Genomic DNA, 11,673 nt, shown 5'->3' on the forward strand with positions numbered 1-11,673 from the left:
GGGTGAGAATGGTTACTCTTCCCTTGAATCAAATGTGGATGGATTTGAAATGCAGCTGCTGATTTTGATGATTCCAATATTATCAACATAGATGATGATGCAAACTTCTTTGAATTCCCACCAGAAGATGATGTCAACCTATCCGGTTCAGAAGTTCAGGGGGAGCATCATCCACATGTTCAAACTATTCAAGGGGAGCAACTCAACCCCATTGTTGATATTGGATCATCTGCTGCTCAAGAGCTCCCAAGGTTACATATTTGGACCAAGGATCATCCTCCGAACCAAGTAATAGGAAATCCAAACGCTGGTGTACAAACTCGATCTGCTACAAGTCTTCAACATGAATGTCATTTCTCGACATTTATCTCAATGGTTGAACCTAAATCCATCAAAGAAGCACTCGAACATGTTGATTGGATTACAGCCATGCAAGAAGAATTAGCGAAATTTGATAGAAATGAAGTTTGGTCTCTCGTCCCTCCCCCTCAGAACCATCCCATTGTCGGTACTAGATGAGTGTTTCGCAACAAGTTAGATGATGCATGTGTTATCATTCGTAACAAAGCAAGATTGGTGGCTAAAGGATTTACATAGATTGAAGGCCTTGATTGTGATGAGACCTTTGCTCCTGTTGCACGTCTTGAAGCCATCAGTATCTTTCTTGCTTATGCTGCTCCCAAAGGCTTTAAGGTTTACCAGATGGATGTCAAAAGTGCTTTTCTAAATGGTGAACTTGAAACTGAAGTATATCTTCAACAACCTCCCAGTTTTTTTAATCTTTTATATCCGCACTATTGCTACAAACTCCAGAAAGCTGTCTACGGCCTTAAGCAAGCTCCTCGCGCATGGTACGAGACGCTAACCGATTTTCTCAAGCGTTCAGGTTTTCAACAAGGAATTTTAGAACCCACTCTATTCCGAAGGTCAAATGATAAGCATCTCATGCTGGTCCAAATTTACGTTGGCGACATCATTTTCGGATCCACCGATTCTTCAATGGTTGCTGACTTTGCGAAGTTAATGGTCAGTAGATTTCAAATGAGCACGAATCGAGAATTAAGCTTCTTTCTTCGTCTTCAAGTCAAACGGACCAACAGAGGATTTTTCATTCACCAAGAGAAGTACATTTCGGAACTCCTCAAAAAGTACTCAATGGACCCCTGTGTCTCAGCCAAGGTACCAATGCGTTTCTGACACAAGATCTTTGCCGACCCTTCAGGTGTAGCAGTTGATGAAAAGAAGTACATAGGAATGATTGGATCCCTGCTATATATCACAACAAGTCGTCCGGACATCATGTTTTCCACATGTTTGTGTGCCAGATTTCAAGTCAACCCAAAGATGTCTCATCATTTGGCTGTGAAGAAAATTTTCCGATACCTCAAAGACACAAAGAATCTTGAAATCTGATACCCAGCAAATGAGAGCTTCCTACTTCAAGCATATTCAGATTCAAACTATGGTGGTCTACAATTGGATATGAAAAGCACATTTGGTGGCTGTCAATTTCTAGGTGGTCGATTGGTTAGATGGTCATCCAAGAAACAGAACTGCATTGCACTCTCTACAGCCGAAGCAGAATACATTGCTGCCGCCAACTATACCTCTCAAGTTCTATGGATGAAATCTCAACTTTTGGATTATGGTTATCGCTTTCAACGCATTCCTATCTATTGTGATTCTCAACATATGTTGGACCTTATCCCTTCCGGATCTATTCATTTGAAGAAGCATCTGGAGACTTCGACTGTGTACATCCCAACATAGTCTACCCAAGTCCCCATTGATCCCACTCCGGAAGTGGCCAAGCCAACATCATCCGGACCCCAGAAGACAAAGAAATCCGCAAAACGGAAATCTTCTCCCACCAAGTCAAAGCCCAAAAAGAGAACCAAAGTTGGCTCGTCCTCTCAACAGGAAGGCGCTCATGACATTCCGGCTGACTCTGGCATCCGAACACCCCACCTGCCCACTCATCCAAGGTACCCCTCGATGTTTCAAAACCACTTGCACAAACCCACGGGGAGTCTGCTAATAAACCACCCACACCTTCCCAACAAGGTGATGTTGGTGCTGAAAAAAGTTCCTTGCCCCTCCCCCTAGAACAAGCCCACGAGTCACCTTTGATATTCCATCTCTTCCTACATGCACACACTCCGGAACCCCTGTTCCGGACCCCAAGCATTCCAAAGCCGGAGTTGTCCCTCCAACTTCGGATGCCACAACTGGTCTGATACCCGGAAGGCATACAGGACGACCAGTGGTTAACGATCCTGCATGGGATGATTTTGTTGACAGGGATATGACGAGGCATTCCGAACTTAGAAGGTCTCAAGTTGAAGCTACTCTGATCTCGATGCGAAACAGAGCTCTCCAAAGCAATCAACCTTTTGTTTCCCCCACTGATGATGAAGCAGACCAAGTACTCACCACCCGACAAACTCCATCATGTCCTAACCACAATCTTCAAGAAACTGATCCGGACGAAGATCATTCGGAGGAAGTTATATTTGATGAAGAATGAGCAACAATTGCCACCACTCCAATCCTGCCCTCCCACAAGTTTCAGTCTAAAGTGTCCTCATCAAAATCAGCATTTGATTTCGGATCCTCATCCTCAACTCCGGAAACCGAGTCATCTCTCAAACTCGGTGATGATTCTGCAACCAAGCCTGGTACTTCTGTTCACCGTCATCATCCGGACCATAATCACTCTAATGACTCTACCGGATCCTAAGCCGACAAGTATATCGATCCATTTGCCCTCTTGGAAATGCAGGCAAATGTGTTCGGAACCATGAAGAAGATGGAAACAATCGAAGCCTCTGTCTCCGGACTCAACTCCAAGATTGAAGCAAAGGTTTCCAGACTGGACTCCAAGCTAGATGCAATTCTCCATTCCTTATCAAGTCAGTCCGAACCTTCGGTAGCTGAACGAGAAGCCCAACTAGATCAACTGATCTCACTCTGGCTTAAACATTCAATTGAAGAAGTGGAAGCGAAATATGATGCCTCCGTTGATCACTATCTCAATACAATCACCCAGATGCTCAAAGTCCATGACGACTTAGTTACTGCTACCAATGAGCTTATCAAGCAAACCCATGTCCGTCATGAGAATAAGATTCAGATACTGGAGAAGGAGATTAATAAGAAGGACGAGATGAACTTGATTATGCAACAAGTCCTCATCAAATTGCTCCGATCCACTTGGAAGATTGTTGATATTTCGAATCGCAAGTTTGATGAGATGCTTGCCATCATTGGACACTTATTTGATCATCTCGCATCTCAGGAGCCTACTGCTGAAGCCTATGATGCTCTCACCCTTCAACTCAACACAGGTCTTCAAAAGGTGTTTGAGAAGTTTTCTGATATGAAGGAATCGTTGATGCTTGCACCGGTTTCCAAGGCCACCGATGCAAGAGGGGGAGAAGTGTGACAACCCGAAAATTTTGTTCTTGTAAAAGTCAAACGTATCGTGTAAAGGTCAAACTCATTTCTTTTATTATCCTTTATGGCTAGATTAATGAGTGTTAAGTATAAAAACCTCTTATCAAAAGAGTTGTGTGATATAAGAAGTGAAATCATGTTGAACCAAGAACAGCTCGCAGCCTTGTACATCCGAGCCGTGAACTTGCTTCGGTTTGCGGCCGTGAATGAGGCTTCGGCCGTGAACAGACTTCGGAGCCGTGAACCTGCGGCCGTGAACCCTGGTGAACTCCTCGGCCGTGAACTCCTACCTATATATATATATATATATATATATATATATATATATATATATATATATATATATATATATATATATATATATATATATATATATATATATATATATATATATATATATATATGTTTGATCGATTTTATCTTCATTTCTTCACTTCTGGCCGTGAACTCATCCATTCTCTCTCAAGTATCATCAGCCAAAAACCCTACTCTCTCCTCTAGACCAAGAGAAACACCTTTTTTCCTTACTTTTCTTGTGAAATCCTCTTGGATTCAACTTAGAATAGACTTAGGATCTTCAAGATCTTTGGGCTATGAACTCCTTCCAGCCTTCCATTTTCGATTCTAACACTTCTTGTGTAAGTATTTCTTACACCATAGATTGTTTCCTTTACACTTTTGAGGATAGATTCACTAAATGTACATATATATATATATATATATATATATATATATATATATATATATATATATATATATATATATCTTAATATGCTAACTAGGACTTGTTTGTGCCTCGGGACTCCACTCGTGAAACTTATCATCCTATATCGAATCTTCAGTTGAATCACCCACATAAGGTGAGTTCATACCTTTACACTTTTATGATTTTTAACTACTTTAAGGGGGAATACAAGTGAAACACAATAAAAATTGTGTTAATATCTGAAATGTTTTTAATGTTTTTAGTGTTTCTAAATTGTTATAATTATCAAAAATTACATATTTACATCTGTGTAAATTATATAATTTGGATTCAGAAGATTTAGAATATGTAATTTGACCCCATTTTCTTTTCCGTGTTTGTTTGTGGGCTTGGGGTAAAGTTATTTATTCAAAGGTCTAATTAATCACAATTATATAAATATTACATTTATATAAATATAAAATGAATTTCAAACTGTTAAATACTATTTGAGTACACACAGTGAATTTTATAGAACAATAGTATTACATATTTTTACTAAAGTTAACAAACGTCTTAACTACCGTAAAACAAACAGTAAACTATAATAGGTATAGTTTAGAAAACTTATTCATTAGCCTCAAGGTTCAGAATACATAATAGAAAATCAACAGAGTACATAACGGAAAACAAGTAGAGAATATTTTTCAGAAAACAAACAGAATACTTTACTGAAAACATAGTTTATGAAACTTATTTACAGTGTATTTATTTCTAAATAACTTTTCATTATTTCACACATAATCATCAATATAGCATTTGTGAGACAATCTTCATGTACTTTTCCAAGTACCAAAAAAAGTCCTGAAATTATAACCAGAATCTCCTTGTGGGGGAGCGTGACACTTGTGTATAGATCTATACGGGAGTGGCAATCCCGCACCAAACCTGCTTACAACAGCTAGGTCGGCAGACCTGTGGTGACAAATGTTGTAGCTTTTGCGACGCCTGAAGAACGTCGTGTTCAGGCCATCTTAGGTCATCTAGTATGGTTATAATAACTCACAATTTGGTATCAAATTTAATGATTAGTGTATGAATAAGTAACTCTTCACATAGTTTTATCTTTATAAAACTATAACACAGTATTACAAAAGTATAAATACGAAATACTATTTTTCGTATTGGAAAACGCCTTTTCTTTATGGTTTTATGTAAACTATAATACAGTATATCACTTAAGAACATAGAAACTTTCACTCATTCTCTTACCGTATAATACATCAGAAAATATAGGATTTTCTGGGGAAAAACGTGTTTACTTTATCAAATAACGAGAAAACGGATTTGAGTATTAATCGTGCTTATGAACTCACCAGCTTAAATGCTGATCCTCTCTTTCAAAATAACTTGTATTCTCAGGGAATCTAGTAGACATGTACACTCCCAAAGCTTTTGAGAAGACAGCTTAGTACCGTGCTGCGTCTTTTATCTTTTACTGTACCTACTTTTGATGTCAAATATCTAATATTTGAACACTTATGTAAACTCTTATACATTATTAATGCAATGGTTGTTGTACTTTGATTACTATAATGCATGTGTTGTGATACTTGACATGACGTCCTCCGCCCCCGAACGTTTCCGCCGTTCCGGTTTGGGGTGTGATAGATTGGTATCAGAGCATTATTTATAGTGAACTTAGTATATCAGTCATAAAACATATACAACTATAAACACATTTGGGATAAAAACACTCTGACCAAGAGTTATACTTTAAAATATAACAATATTTTATAAAAGTATAAGTACATGCATAATATATATATACGAGAATGAGTATCACAAGAAGAACAAAACAAAAGTATTTGGAGGTTGGACATTGCCGTCAAACCTGGACATTTATGTACTCATATTTGGGATCAACTATATTATTTTAGATACGACCAACATGTGTTTGGGAGTGATAGTGGTGTTGCAACGAGTCTAAAACTTACCAACTACATATCCAGAAGAAATTCTAGAACAGAACATAAAGTTAAAATACTATAGGAGTATTTTAGGTACTATATGCTAAGAACAAACCATGTGAAAAACAAAGGACTCCTGTAGGTAGATCTATAAATACTAAGTGTATATATATTACGGTTATATATAATTAAGGTTATATATAGACTTAGAATGTGTGATTTAGCTTAACTTCCCTTTTCCTTGTTTGGATGTGGGGGTAGAGTAGGATCATTTATTCGAAAGTCTATTCGACCCAAGTTATATATAATTGGTATATACTTTGTAGTTATAGATGGACCCAGTAGCAGTTATACCATACATATTACATTACCTGTTAACTGTAAGTTTGTTTTATGGAAACTTGAAACTGTTTACTTGCTTTTATTTATTAGATATCTCTTATATCCCTAATACTCGCTTAGATAACAATGGTTGGATTCCATCTACCAGGAGACCCGTATTTTCCCATTCAAGGGATTGGAGGATGGCTCGACGCAGAGCCCAAAGATGATCCTGTAGTTCCCATAGAAGAGGATTTTGAAGAAGATTTCCCAGAAGATGCTGATTCAGGATCAGAAACTTATAACCCTCCGCAAGTTGCCCAGAATCCCAATCCTTGTCAGAATTTCCAAGGCCCGACGCCTCTATGGGTAGTAAACTTAAATAGGTGGAGTGATGAGCAGGGTCAGAATCATCCTTACCAGGGAGACCAAAGATTCTATAATCTTGAGGCAGGAGGCTCAGCGGATAGAGCCCTCCCAGTGTTAGTTCGTCGTGTTGCGCATAACGATGAACAGGGAAGAGCTGCCGTTGACCGAGTCATGCAAGTTGATGCTGCTACTAGAGTTAATACAGTTCGCATTCGTAATCTAGAAGGAAACCACGAGGCGATAAGGAATCGTACTAATTTCTTGCAGATGGAACTCGCGGCATCCCAAGTTGAAGTTAGAGAACTGCGAGAACGACGAGCGACACAAGAAAGGCGTATGTTTGAAATAGAACGCTAGTTTGCTAAATTTAGGGCCGAATCTCGTAGGACGTAGAGAAACACTTCTCGCAAGTAGATCGTTCCCTACTCACTCTTTTGATTATAGTTTAAGTCTACGGTTATACGCTAGTGTTATTTTTCATGTTTTACAATTCGACCGTGAAAGTTTCATTTTCGGTAGATCGGTATGGTGTCGATGTTTTCCCAGTGCTTTGGTATATGGTAGACCTGCTCTAAGGTCAAGTTTTCCGAACTTTAAGTATTAAATATACCACTAAAAATCGACATGCATTTCGTTTCGTTTTAAAAAAAATAATAACCATCCAATCTTATTCTATTTACAAGTTATTACTTGTAGTAGACTTCTATTATCAATTTCTTACAAAATTCATGTTGAACTAGTATAATTAGTTCAAAGGCGTTTGGTTTATAATTCATGTTGATGTCATACCACCATTTCACCTTTTATAAACTTAATGGTTAGAAGATGCCACCAAGAACTTAAACACTTCTACAAATGCCTATTTCTACTCAATACCATAGAAACATCATAGGGATGTTGGTTGAAACACTGAGAACCGTACAGAAAAACGAGAAATTTATATATGTATATATAAATAGATAAAGTACAACTAGCAACGATTATAGTTATTAACGAACTCCTTTCACAATATGTAACAGAATCATGTCATCACACGGAAATAAAGAGCCAACCGACGAAACCCCGATCCTACATATAGACTCCGCAACATTCCAAGCTGCCGTAACAACTGCTGTGACCGCTGTGTTGAATCATAAAAGTGACCCTCTTGAACTCAGCTACCGCAACCATCTCAGCTACCGGAACCATCTTTCTACCGCAACCGCTTCAGCACCCGGAGTCAATCTTGTTCATCAGCAACCGCATCAGCAACCTGAGTCAGCTACCACAGTCAACTTAGCTAGATTACATTATTTGTCTTTTATGAAATACACTCTATTATCCAGTATGCCTTGCACGACTGCTTATAGAGTGGTAATCTAGTGTAGTTTCTAAGTCTCTATAAATAGAGACTTACACTCTTTGTATTCATAGAGATAAGAAAAGGAACCGATAACTTATGAATTCTATCTGAATACACATTCTGAAGTTATCTCTCTTATCTTTCTTCACTCATATCTTCTTACTTAAATCTTATCATAATCCTGCTGATCATAATCCCTCTTCGGAGCAAGTCTTTAAGACTTAATCACTAAGCTTGATCTTCCTTATTAACTTGGAGTGAATGCATTCCTTGTTATGAATCAGCTTAAGTGTCTTCTTGATATAACAATTGCTGTCATTTCCATTCCTTTACATTTCCGCAACTAACTCTCTAACTATCTAACTATATTATTGTTGAGCTTTTAGATCCTTTGAGATTAACTATTCCGCATTATACTTGTTCTAACTTTTGTTCAAGTGTGTCTCCAAGTTTTTCTCTCAACAATTGGTATCAGAGCCAAAGTGGTTGTTTTTTGAAAACGGAACTCTGATTTTTCAAAGAGCCTTCTATACCACTAAAGCTCATTTCTTCAAAACAAAAAAAAAACAATTTCAAATGGCACAATAATTATCTCTAAATGTTTCCAACAGTGTCGGTGGTTCTAACCGAGCCCCAATACTAGTCGCAAATGAATATCATCACTGGTCACAAAGAATGGAAAGGTACTTGAGAAGACTGGGTAGAGATGTATGACGATCCGTAGAAGAAGGACCACATGTTCCAGTCCTTACACCAGTCCAAACTGACGGCGCTGCAACCAGGCTAGGAGGAGGTCAACCAGCCACGAGCCGTCACACCAAGGATGATCTCGATAAAATGGAAAATGATGCTGTTGCTTTTTATGAAATCTCTTGCGGAGTTGCTCCTGACAACTTCGATATTATCATAAATTGCAAATCAGCGAAAGAGATCTGGGATGTTCTCAAAAACCTGTACGAAGGCTCAGAACAAGCACAAGATAAGAAGCTTACTACCGCACTCAACGAGTTCAACAACTTCAAAGCTCATACTGGAGAAAGTTTGGAAGACTCCTTCAAAAGGTTCAACCTGGTAGTCACCAAGTTATCCAATGCGGGCACCATCCGCAGTAACCATGAAATCAATCTTCAGTTTCTTAATGGTTTGGGCAGACATTGGACTACGACCAAGATGATAGTCCAAGGCGATAGAAAGATTCACTCCCTGTCACTTTACAAGCTCTATGGAGAGCTGCAAGCTCAAGAATCCACCGTACTCAAAGACTGTGCTGACTTCGGAGGACCACTTGCTCTCATAGCACAAGCTCCACTGCAGTCACCTTACCCTTCCTCGTATGACACTCTACCGCAGTCATACGAAGCGGATTCTGAATATGATGATGAAGCTTACTACCGCACTCAACGAGTTCAACAACTTCAAAGCTCATACTGGCGAAAGTTTGGAAGACTCCTTCAAAAGGTTCAACCTGATAGTCACCAAGTTATTCAATGCAGGCACCATCCGCAGTAACCATGAAACCAATCTTCAGTTTTTGAATGGTTTAGGAAGAGATTGGACTACGGCCAAAATGATAGTCCAAGGCGACAGGAAGATTCACTCTTTGTCACTTTACAAGCTCTATGGAGAGCTGCAAGCTCAAGAATCCACCGTACTCAAAGACTGTGCTGACTTTGGAGGACCACTTGCTCTCATAGCAAAAGCTCCACCGCAGTCACCTTACTCTTCCTCGTATGACACTCCACCGCAGTCATACGAAGCGGATTCTGAGTATGGTGATGTAGAAGATTTTCAGAAGGCTATTGCTCTGGTTAGCCAACAGTTCAACCGTCTACCACCTCCTTCCTTCCGCAAGAATCATCAGTTCAACAAACCTCCATTCAACCGTAAGTTCGGTTCTCAGAATAACTACTCTCGATTTCCCAAAAGTTCTCATCCACCACCGCAATCTCAGAATATTCAACCAAAGGAGGTACCGCAGTCTCCTCAAATCATTGACTCTGGTACTCCTTCAGAAGACAAGACTGATGTTGTAATTTGTCACAAATGCAACAAAGAGAATCACTTTGCACGAGATTGTAAGGCCAATGTAGTAAAAGACAGAGCATTCTACCTTAGAATGGCTCAAGAGTTGGAAGACAAAGAAAAAGCTGAAAAGGAAAGGGCATACGTGGCCCATGTCAAAAGAGACCATCAAGTCTGGTCATCCGGAGACGAAGATGAGGCCATCAGCAGTGTCAAAGGAAAAAGGAAAATCTGCATGCTGGCCACTGCGGATGATGATGGGTCTACAATGTTGAACAAGAACTACTGCTACATGGCAAAGGATGGAACACTAAGCATCGTCGAACAGGTAAAACTCATGATCCAAACTCTAAACTATAGCATGCATGACTGTCAGCCTTACATAGATGATCTTAATGACACTTGTGCTGCCGTCCTTATAGACTATAATAAAGCCTTAGATGAGAAGAACATTGCGTCCCAAGAGATGTTCCATGTGAGAGGACGACTGGATAACAAAAGACTTAAGATGGCTATGTTAGAGAAGGACCTAGAGTTAGAAAAGGATGCAAGAATGTTAAGTGAAATCCAATTAGAGATAGCTTTGAACCAGAGAGATTTAGCTCAGAGAGAAATTGTACGCTTAAATCTCTTAATTGAAAAATTGTTTAATGAAAGTGAAGCTATTGAAAATTTGGTAAATAATGGAACCGTGGACAATACATACAATTGGGGTTGGTCAAATGGATATCCTACCTCAATGGATTCCTCACCCCGGTTCAACAAAGACAGACTGTATGTCCCTCCAGACCGAGAATTTCATTTCCCTGTCAATGACAAGACTTTTCCCGAAGATATTAAAACTCACTTCGGTAGACTGCACTACTTAAGCAATAACTGTGTCATTGAGGAAATTGTGCCGGAGGTTTCGGGTCACACATGTGATCAAATTCCTATCTGTGGCACCATCTATCCAAATTCTCAAACTTCATCCGTAGTTGACGAAGAGATTGTTGTTGAGGGCCCCGAAGTCTCAAAAGACTTTCCATCTCTGTCCTCAGACCGCAGTGTCTCTCACTGTAGTCAAATGTCTCACAAATGTCCCACCGAAGTCCCATCTAAGACTTACTCAGCGGTAGTCAAGTCATCCCTACCGCAGTCATCAGTTCAAGGAACTGTAACTCTTCAGCCAATATTTCATGAACTACCTATAGAAAATTTTGAAGTAGGTCAATGTTCCCAAATTCCTGAATCCTCAAGCTCTGATGACTCAACTCCGCGTTTTCAAAATCATTCCAAGAATTCTAGGAAACCGCAGTTGAACAACAATGACTGCGGTTCACCAAAATCTTTGGCAAAAAAGACTTTTAAAGAAGAAATCAGATCTCGCGGTACTAATAGACAAATTTTTTCAAAAAACAAGAAGCAAGTCAGATTTCCTAAATCCAAAAGTCCTAAAAAATTTGTTTTCTCTCACTACATTTCAAAAAACTCTTCTTTCAAGAAAACAAACAAAAAGGAAAGTTCAG

The sequence above is a fragment of the Lactuca virosa genome, chromosome 4, assembly GCF_052849685.1.
Source record: "Lactuca virosa cultivar CGN04683 chromosome 4, Lactuca_virosa_CGN04683_v6, whole genome shotgun sequence".
Classification (NCBI taxonomy): Eukaryota; Viridiplantae; Streptophyta; class Magnoliopsida; order Asterales; family Asteraceae; genus Lactuca; species Lactuca virosa.